This window comes from Sorex fumeus, unplaced genomic scaffold (assembly GCF_029834395.1).
Source record: "Sorex fumeus unplaced genomic scaffold, SorFum_2.1 ptg000032l, whole genome shotgun sequence".
NCBI classification, from domain to species: domain Eukaryota; kingdom Metazoa; phylum Chordata; class Mammalia; order Eulipotyphla; family Soricidae; genus Sorex; species Sorex fumeus.
Genome location: NW_026606089.1, coordinates 4,106,559 through 4,118,078, shown reverse-complemented (window position 1 = coordinate 4,118,078; position 11,520 = coordinate 4,106,559). Strand labels below are relative to the sequence as shown.

Below are 11,520 nucleotides of genomic sequence, written 5' to 3'. Positions count from 1 at the left end.
TTCCTTGATAATCGCCATCCATATTCTTTCTTTCTTTCTTTCCTATTTTATTCTCCCTCATATCGTCTTGGTTCTATTGGTCAATGTTTGAAGAAAGTGATCCCAAACTTTCTTACCTTTGAGGGCTTGCCTCTCTACCGCAAAGCACTCCACACTTTCCCCATGCCCCATATTTTCTAATTACCTGGTTTAATTAGAAAACTAAAAGATAAATGATTATTACTGTGTAATAGCACTATATTTAAAATACTGAAGTATAAATACAAGTGGAGAGACCATTACAGAGAAAACATGCTAGTATATATTAACAGTTTTCCACAGCATCTACATTTTCTGTTTCTGTCAAAATTCTGTCTCTGATTTATATTTTTTCAATGGATATCATGTAATATTCTCTATTAAAAACAAAAAGAAAAACAGAGAATCAACACTCATACATATATATGTGTATATGAGCTTGTAAACATTTCTAAAATATAATGTATTCAATGAGGAAAAGCACTTTGTATATGAGAGAACGAAAGCCAATGTCAAAAATCACACAGCAAATGTCCAAGTCAAGCTAAAATGAGGCTTATAAAATTCTACTTGAATACTTTCTTTCATTGCTACATGTTGTTTTTACTTGACTGCTAAGTTTAGGGATGATATATCTAATAAAAAGTGTTGAAATGTATTATTCTTTACCTGCCATAGTAAGAGAAGAGGAAATACCGATGAAAGGTAGACGAGAAGAGGAGACGGTACGAGAGTATGTTTGAACACTGAAGCGGCTTAAGACCACAAGTGTCCAGTACAGATGACTGGTCACTGGTGATTGGTCATTGGTCACTGGTCACTTGCCATGATGATTCAAATTTGTTTACAAACAATTGCATGGGGACCCCAGATTCTACAAGTTGGTAGTTGGATGGGTGGGAGAATGATGTCATAAAGTAGGCAGTTGAAAGGTAGAGGCTAGCAAATCAGGAGGTCAGATTCCCAAGAAGAAGACCGGATTGGATAGAGAGAGAGGTAGAATGAAGCAGGCTAGGGAGATGGAATCCTAGAAGACAGTTATAACAGTTTCACCTTCGTCAGACTCTTCTGTTAGAAAAATACTCCCATTATACTCAAGAGCTTAGCTATTTCATTAATCAAGAAAATAACGAAATAATCCTTTATATTGCACTGTTAAAGAAACAACATTTGGTATTACTAGTATATTTTAGATAAGGTTTAAAGCACAGCGGGTAGGGCATTTGCCTTGCAGGAGGCCAACCCTGATTCCGATTCCTCTGCCCTTCAAGCTACCCAGAGTATCTTGTCCATATAGCAAAAGCTTGGGAAGCTAGCCATGACGTATTCGATAGGCCAAAACCAGTGGCAACAAGTCTCACAATTTCTTGTAAGATGTTACTGGTTCCCGCTTGAGCAAATTGATGCATCGCGGGAGCATAGTGCTATAGTACTATGATTGAAAAAAAAATGGTGGTTTCTTTCAATATGACAACACTTACTATGATAAGTTTTAGATGAATCGAGATGTGTTAAAATGTAAATATAAAGGTAAAGGTAAAGGTAAATGCCCTCCCGTTGATCGTCGATTTGCTCGAGCGGGCCCAGTAACGTCTCCATTGGAGACTTTGATGTTACTGTGTTTGGCATATCGAATACTCTCGGTAGCTTGCCGGGCTCTCCGAGAGGGGCGGAGGAATCGAACTCGGGTCGGCCATGTTGGCCGCATGTAAGGCGAACGCCCTACCGCTTGTAAATGCACAGGTATCTTATTTGTACAAAACAAACAGTTGTTCTCAGTTTAAAACTATAGAAGATAAAGAAAAACATATGCTCATTTGTGTCAAAATTTTAGAATCTGAAAGAAAAATTTAAAATTCAAATTACGTGATCAAAAAACAAGTAAAACCAACAAATTCTGGCAATTAAAATGATAGGCAAAGTATGAATGTTTTTAATAAATTAGTGCTGTGAAATAAATCAGTATTTAGCTAGTAAATTTGTATAGAAAAAATAAGCATAAACCATGATCATATAATCTGTATTGAAAGAAGTGTAAATGACTAGTAAACACAAGAGCAATTTCCTTTTTTGAATTTTTTTTTTGTTTCATTAGTGAAACACCATGAGGTACAGCTGTAGACTTACAAGTTGTTGTGCTTGGGTTTCAGTAATACAATGATCAGGTACCCATCCCAGCACCAGTGCCCATTCTCGACTCCAAACAATCCCAGTATCCCTCCCAACCCCCATCCCCATCCCACCCTGCCTCTTTGGTAGGGCACTCCCTTTTGTTCTGTGTCTCCCTTTGGGTGCTGTGGTCTGCAGAAGAGACATTGGATGGCAATCCTGTTCGGTCCTTAGACTACTTTCAGCAGGCATCTCCCTTCCTGGGCAGATCTTCCCAGCACCCTTTATTGGGTTCTCCCTTCTGTATCTGCGCTGCCTTTACCCCTAGAGAATGCAGTTGGCCTCTAAGCCATGGAGTGAACAACCTGATATTTATCACAGCTGTTCTTGGTTGTTAGTCTCTTATTTTGTTACTTTATGTTACCCAGATGAATGCAACCTTTCTATGTCTGTCCCTCTCTTTCTGACTCATTTCGCTTAGCATACTATTTTCCATGTAGTACCACACAAGAGCAATTTTCAAGCTCACTAGTAGACAAAGAGCACAAATTAAAATGAGAAATTAAAATTTCCCCACAAATTACAAATAATTAAAAATCAGGTAATATCTTTTCCTAAAGATGATCAATATATCCTAGATATATCAAAGAATCTAAGAAAAAGTATGCCATGAATGTATAAAATATATGCAGATAATTTATTTGTTTGGACCCCAGACTTAGTATAGGGATTAAAGCAATTACCATGCACAGAGTCAACCCAAATTAATGGCTGGCTCCACCAGGAATGACCCTTGAGCACAGAGTCAGAAGTCCCAAGCACCACATACTATGGCCCAAATACCCCACAAAAGGAGTAATAAATTTATCACTTATTAGTATAAAATACAAATGTATTATAAAGTCCATTATAAAATGCATTATAATTTTTTAAAATATATCACAGTGTACAGATTTCTATACCACACATATCACTGCTTAGACAATGTAAGTAAATACTATTAAAAAACCATCTTCTTGGTCAATATCAAACTATCTAATAATTTTGGGGGCTTTTAAAAATTATATAGGAATTAGCACCCTTACCCTCTATGTTGCGAGATCGTTTCGGCCCCAAGACCTCTAATCATTCGCTTTACCGGATAAAACTGCGTGGGTGGTCGTGCGAGAGCGCCAGCTATCCTGAGGGGCGGAGCAATAGCACAGCGGGTAGGGCGTTCGCCTTACAAGCGGCCAACATGGCCGACCCGAGTTCGATTCTTCCACCCCTCTCGGAGAGCCCGGCAAGCTACCGAGAGTATTCGATATGCCAGACACATTAACAACAAAGTCTCCAATGGAGACGTTACTGGGCCCGCTCAAGCAAATCGACGATCAACGGGAGGGCCTTTACCTTTACCTTTACCCTCTATGTTACTCAAGTATCAGTTATATGTTTTTCTTTTCTTCCTTTTTTGTGGCGAAGGGAGTGCACCCAGATGTGCTCCGGGCTCACTTTTGACTCTGTATTCAGAGGTCACTTCTGGAAGGCTCAGGATTCTGGGGATTGAACACAGATTCGCTGCATACAAACCCTCTAGAAATTGCACTAACTATGTGGCCCATATGTTTCTTTTTAAATAACATTTTAATAAAACATTTTAAACAAATTTTTAAAAAAACATTTTTAATGAAATATTTCATTAGAAAAGATTAATGTAGAGGAATACTCTTTTAATGATTAAAGTAAATTTAAAAATTAGAATAATACTTGGTAAAGCATAGGAACACAGCAGAAATATATGATGAAATATATGATGGTATATATCTTATTTGTAAATATGTAACTGTAACACATTGTACTTTTCCATTTCAAGGATGAGATGAATCCATAGAGTAGATTCGTTCACTCACAATACTATATTCTCTCCTGGATGCTTTTTAAAACTACTTGCCAATGTGCCTGTTTCTAAACTTTTTGAGTACTATAGCCCTGTTTGCTATTGTTAGATCTTTCTCTTGTTTTATTTTTACCTTATGTTCCAATCTTAATGGTATCACCGTCTACTCAGTCAACCTATCTAAACCCTAAGGTCTCTTCCAATTTCTCCTGCACAAGTTTCTGCTTTCTGACAAAAGGGAGGACCTCGGAATGCTGACATAAATCTAATAACCAGGGCCGCAGGAGATAGTGTAGTGCTTATGGAACTTGTCTCACATGCTCTCAATTTGACTCCCAGCACCACCTGATTGCCAGAGTATCAAAGACTGTATAGCCTCAGAGGACCCAAAGCACCATGGACACGTTTTCTGAGAATTGCCTGTGGGGCCCCCACACCTCCTGAGCATTGCTTTAGAGACTCTCTCAGCAACCAAAAAATATATAATGTCAGAGAAACATGTACTTGTCTTAAATAGGGACCCTCACTTTTGGTGAGTTTCACAAGGAAATATTGCGTGAAAACGTAAATCAAAGATCAGGGGAGACAGTGTAAATCATGTGAGTACAGATCATATATTTGGTGAAATGTGTTAAGATTCAGATGCCCTAGTCTTCGCACCAGGGATATTCCTTCAAAAACACCCCCATTTTACTGGAAGGGTGCTAGAACATTATATGACTGAAACTCAATTATGAGCAACCTTGTAACTGTGTATCTCTTGGTGATTCTAATTATTAAAGTAATTTTTTTAAATGCACCCATCAAAGTTACCTTTTTACCACTAAATGGGAAAGATACTTTCTAATACTTATCCTCACCAAAAGCTCAACAGAGTGTAACGATTGCCAAAAAATGTCCTCCCTTGCATTTTTGTCATGATACTTATTAATACTTAACTCTTCGGTTTTTTCCCTCTTCTCATGCAAATCTTTAGTCTTCCTTGCAAGCTCCTCAAACATTATCCATTCAATATTGTTGCTCTTTGCCACTGCTTCTCTTGACTTCTTGTCCGTGAACTGATTCTAAAACATAACATAACTGCAATTACAGTATTCATGCCAGAGTCAAGCATTGATGTATCTTTCGGTTTAGCATTCTTCAAGCTATTGGCACACAGGTGAGTAACATTTTTTTTCCTACTGAGAACACAAAAATAGATATGCTGGTTTTCAAAGTTCTATCAGTAGTCTGAGCTACCAATTAAGGATATATATTTTTAAATTTTTATTGAATATCTGTGAGATAGACCATTACAAACTATTCATAATTTGCTTCCAGTCATACAACGATCCAACATGCTTCTCTCCACTAGTGTAAATTTCCCACCACCAATGTCCCTGGTTCCCTACAACATCCCCCAACACCCTACCCCACCCCCAGCCTGTCTCTATGGCAGGCTCTTTAAATTCTTTCTCTCTCCTTTTAATTTTGTGCATTATTGTTCTCATACAGGTACTAAGAGGTCATCATGTTTGTTCAAGGAATTTAGTATTTTTATTGGGGGTGTCACATCCGGCGATGCTCAGGAGTTATTCCTGGCTCTGCACTCAGGAATTACTCCTGGCGGAGCTCAGGGAACCATATGGGATGCTGATATTCGAACCCGGGTCGGCCGCATGTAAGGCAAACATCCTACCCACTGTGCTATCGCTTCAGCCCCAGAATTGAGTATTTTTATCAGGAAGGTAAGGCTGGAGTTGCTTTGAGGTATGGACATGACTGCTGCGGCTTCCATAAGTACAGGGCAGTGAGGGTGGGCTGCCCATCCTGACTCAGAGAAAGCCTAGAGATTTCAGTCACAAAACCCACATATCCGAAATTTCAGCTGTTATATTTCAGTGAAATCTATCCTGAGACGATGTAATGAGACTAGGGCATGGTGGAGATTTTGGTTTGTGGAGCAAGTGGCTGCCCCGAGTTCTGGTTGCGTGGGCAACAAACTAACCTGCCTCCTTCCGATTTACCCTAGTGTGTTCTGCCGTGTGCAGGTCCATGGTTAACTGTGACTTTTGATCTCTTTCAAGATTTATTTAAGGGTCACTTAAGCAAGACCAATACATTAGCTTGTATAGCTGAGCCAGGGGTGGTTTGTGAACATGACTCCTACATATCTTTTGGGAGTTTAATTTCTTGGGAAACTTAGTCCTGAGGTGTTGGGATCCAGCCAGAGGCACAGTGGAAATCTGGGGTTATCAGGCAGCATGATGGCACCATTAGACTGTAGATGCACTCACCTCGAGGGTGCAGGTTGACTTCCTGGAGGCACTGCACCCCCAGACTAACAAATATTCATTGAATTAATGAATGAATAATCAACATTTTCAAAATGTGTCACTTTCTTGCATTTTAGAATGGTAACTTCTAACAGGGAAATCATTTTCATGGTATAATCAAGATCTCCGGTTCATTCTTAAAATATTTAATAAAAGCTACACATTTTGGAAATTCATACAAAGAAATTCTTTATATTATCTGTCTTCCTAATCTACTTGTAAATTACTCAGATATCACCGTTTATACCACTGTTCTTAGCATAGAAATTTACAGATAGAAAATGTTTAGTAAAATTTCATTTTGGGGGCTGGAGCAATAGCACAGGGGGTAGGACGTTTGCCTTGCATGCAACCAAACTAAGTTCGATTCCCAGCATCCCATACGGTCCCTCGAGTACCGTCAGGAGTAATTCCTGAGTGCATGAACCAGGAATAACTCCTGAGCATCGCAGGGTGTGACCCAAAAAGAAAAAAAAAATTCATTTTGGCACTTCTGTTGAATATAGTACTGGAAGTAGTTGCAATAGGAGTTATATAAAAAAAAGATATTAAGGGCAGTCATGTAGGAAAAGTAGAAATCAGGCTCTCACTATTCACAGAAGATGTGATACTATATTTAGAGAATTCTAAAACCTCTACCAAAAAACTCCTAGAAACAATAGATTTATATGGTAAAGTTGCAGGCTATAAAATGAATACCCAAAAGTCTATGGTTTTTCTATATGCAAATAATGAGAGAGAAGAAAGTGACATGAAGAAAGCAACCCATTCACAATCATGCCTCAGAAAATCAAGTATCTCAGAATCACCTTAACTAAGGAACTGAAGGACCTATACAACAGAAAATAAGAGGACACGAAGAAATGGAAACATATCTCCTGCTTCTGTATTGAGAGAATTAACATTGTCAAAATGACAATACTCCCCAAAGCATTGTACACATTCAATGTGATCACTATAAAAATACCCATAATATTCTTCAAAGAAGTTTATCAATCACTCCTGAAATTCATATGGAACAACAAACGCCAACGAATAGCTAAAGCAATTCTTGGGACAAAGACGATGGGAGACCTCACCTTCCCCAACCTCAAACTCTACTACAAAGTGATAATAATTAAAACAGCATGGTACTGGAACAAAGGCAGAGCCGCCGACCAATGGAACATCATTGAATATACTGACACACACCTTCAAATATATGTTCATCTAATCTTTGATAAGGCAGCAATAAATGTGAAGTGGAGCAAGAAAGACTTCTTTAACAAACGGTGCTGGAAAAACTGGACAGCGACATGCAATAAAATGGGCTCAAACCTCTACCTAACAGCAAGCACAAAAGTCAGATGAAAATGGGTGAAAGACCTCAACATCAGAACAGAATTCATCAGGTACATTGAAGACAAGGTGGGCAAAACCCTCCACGACATTGAAGCTAAAGGTATCTTCAAAGAAAACATGCCACTGGCCAAAAAAGTGAAAACAGAGATGAACAAAGGGGACTATCTTAAATTAAGTAGCTTCTGCACCTCAAAAGAAACAGTGACCAGAATACAAAGACAATCTACAGAATGGGAAAGGATACTCACCCAATGCCTATGTAATAAGGGGTTGATATCAACAATATACAAGGCTCTGGTTGAACTCTACAAGAAGAAATCATGCAACCCCATCAGAAAATGGGATGATGAAATGAACAGTAACTTTCTCAAAGAAGATACCAAATGGCCAAAAGGCACATGAAAAATGCTCTTCATCACTAATCATCAGGGAAATGCAGGTACAACCAACAAAGAGATATCACGTCACACCACTGAAACTGACCCACATCCAAAAGAACAAAAGCTACCGGTGTTGCCGTGGATGTGGGGAAAAAGGGACTCTCCTTCACTGCTGGTGGAAATGCGGACAGGTTCAGCCGTTTTGGAAAACAGTATGAACGGATCTCCGAATACTAGAAATTGAGCTCCCATTTGACCCAGCAATATCACTCCTGGGAATATAGCCTGGAGAGGCAAAAAAGTACAGCCGAAATGACATATGCACTTGTATGTTCATTGCTGCACTGTTCACAATAGCCAAAATCTAGGGGAAAAAAACCCTAGTGCCCAAGAACAGATGACTTGTTAATGACACTTTGTTTCATCTACACAGTGGAATACTATGCAGCTATAGAAAATAAGAAGTCATGAAATTTACATAAAGTAGATCAACATAGAAAGTGAAATGAGTCAGAAAGATATGGAGAGACATCGAAAGATTGTACTCATCTGTGGAATATAAAGTAACAGAATAAGAGACTAATACCCAAGAATAGAGTGATAAGGACTAGGAGGTTTGCTCCAGGCCTTGGAAGCCGACATCACATGCTGGGGGGAAAGGCAGCTCAGATAGAGGCCAGAACACCAACTAAAGGGTATTTGGAGGACCCGCTCTGGGTGGAATATGCATGCCAAAAATAGACCATAGAGCCATTCTTTCTGCCCCACCATGATCACGATTTGACCCCCACAAGAGGCTATCCAGCACGACCATAGCCCCAGAGGCACATGGATCCAATTTGGAACCCAGAGGCTTTTGGCAGAAATGTGACTGAACTATGCATTAAGCTACGGCACCATTCTCCCTCAGGTGGGAAAGGGTATTTGTCGCTTCTGCCTTTCTCCCCCCTGGCGGCACGATGCCCACCACCTCAGAGATAATTGGACAGCCAGGTATGAGCTAGGGTGACAGGGCAACTACAGTCTCGTGGGATTGGGGGTGAGGGGTAAAACCAGCCCATTCGTCCTGCCAGCCAAGACCATGAGTTGCCCACCACGAGTGGCTCTCTGGCATGCCATGGCCCCAGAGAACAAAAGAGCATGCCCTGCCACAAAGGCATGTTTGGGGGCATGGTGGGAGGAATACTGGTATCATGCACCAGTTACATCTCCATTCGTCCTAGCCCTGAGATTTTAGCAAGTGCCACATTGGAGGTTTTTTCACGGTCATGGAAATGAGATACTTCATTGTTACTGGGTTTTGGCATATAGAACACCCCACGGGTAGCTTGCCAGTCTCTGCCATGTAGGCAAGATACGCTTGGTAACCTGCCATGTTCTCCGAGAAAGAGAACTGGACAATATGAGTTGTTATCTTATCAACAAGATCCAGTATCTGGATCTTGGCCATTGATGGGATTACATGCCTCCAGAGGCAGTCCGTGGGTGTAACACTTAGCTACTAGAAGATGGGGAATCTGGATGGAGGAGGCCCATTCTTGGTCCGAGCAGTCTTGAATATCTCAGCACCGGGTCCCGCACAGCTGGGTTCCACTACCAGTTCCTTCATGCATGAAGCTCCTTCAAGTGTGGTGAGAGTGGTCTTAAGCATAACTATGGCTGGTTGCAGAGGTCTTCAGCTGCCAGGTCTCTGCTCGGGGTGGTGAGGGAAACTCAACCCACACCCTCCAAGGGGCCCCAGTGAGGAAAGCCAGGTGTGGCATCAGGAGACTGCCATTTCAGAGATATTTGGACTTAAATTTTGATCGAAAAGTACACATCATTCAAACAGTTGTATGTGCTTAGTAATAAAATATTACACACATGTTCAATCACCTAAGAAAGCCCATTCTGCTCAGAGAACTAGATTTTTAATTACAGGTCTGTTTTGCCCATGTGGAATGACTGAGAATCACTATGAGTAGATATAAAACTCACTATACACACAAAGATGCACACAGGTTACTTTGAGTCATCTGTGTTGTTAATGTGTCTGGGCCATTAAACTACATTGAGACCCTTTTTCTGTCCTTTACAGGAGCCTCATGAGTCTCACCTTCCCTTCAAGTTGAACTTGTAATAAAGTGGAATGAAATCATCAATATGCTTCTCACCTCTTCCTTCAGGAGAAAAATCCTACTTACTTTCAAGGTGGTCAAAGTGCGGACAACGCCATCCACCGTTTTCTGGAGATGTACACGGGACCGAGGTGAGAATAGCAAAAGCCTCCAGTTTAATTTTCTTAATGAAGATTTCAGGGAAGAGCATTAAACAACACTGATTCTCCATCTTCCAAAAGAATTATTTTGCAAAACTGATGCCCTGGGTCTGGTAAAAGATAATATTGTAAAAACCATACTTTTCCTTCTGGGACATTAATGTTCTAAATTTATCACTTCAAGCTGCTTTGAAATACCTTCCTAGATTGGGAATCACTGTCTGCCATAGGAGTGAGTAAGGACAACACTCCAAGAAATCAGAAGAGAAAAATAGGGAAAAAAATCAACTCTTATACTCAGTTTGGCAACACATATACTAAAATTGAAATGATACAGAGATTAGCATGATCCTTACACAGAGATGACAGGCCAACTTGTAAAGTGTTCCATATTTTTGTTGCATTAAGAATTAACAGGGCTATTTAAGCTAAGACAAGCCCCACAAGTACTCCAAATTTCGACATAAAGATAGCAAAAATCCCTATCACAATGATTTCTCTCAATGTCAATGGACTAAATGCACCAATTCAGAGGCACAGGATGGCAGGATGAAATAGAAAACTGAACCCAACATTCTGCTGCCTGCAAGAAATACATCTGAATAATCAAAGCAACCATGGGCTCAAAGTCAAAGGCTGAAAAACAATTCTTCAAGAAATGAACACCTCCAAAAAACTGCAGTGGCAATACTAGTATCAGACCACATGGACTTCAGGTTAAAGGTTATAAGAGACAGTTAAGGTCATTTCTTAATGATCATGGGATCTGTACATCAGAAAGAACTCACCCTCCTCAATGTAGATGCTCCTAATGACAGACCAGCAAAATACGTAAAAACAACTTCTAATAGACTTAAAGAAAAACACTGATAGCAACACAATACTAGATGGAGATTTCAACAGTACTTTCTCACTTCTCAATAGATCAAACAGACAAAAACTCGGCAAGAAAATATTTTATTTGAGGGAAGTAATGAACAACCATTGGCTTAGAGAAGAAATCAAAGAGGAAATAAAAAGATTCCAGAAAAAATGACAACGAGGAACTACCAGAACTTGTGGGACAGAGCAAAAGCAGTTCTAAGAGGAAAGTTTATAGCTCCGCCAGAATTCAACTGGAAGAAAGAAAGGGCCTACAAAAATAACTTACAGCTCAAGATTTTGGAAAATAACCAAGAAAAGGAGTCCAAACTAGCCAGGAGGAAAGAAATAATAAAACCT

General features: G+C 39.8%; 1 pseudogene; it reads left to right on the top strand.

Moving 5' to 3' along the window:
• The first annotated feature begins 10,599 nt into the window (after positions 1–10,599).
• Positions 10,600–10,696, top strand: LOC130025800 (uncharacterized; annotated as a pseudogene).
• Positions 10,697–11,520: the final 824 nt, after the last annotated feature.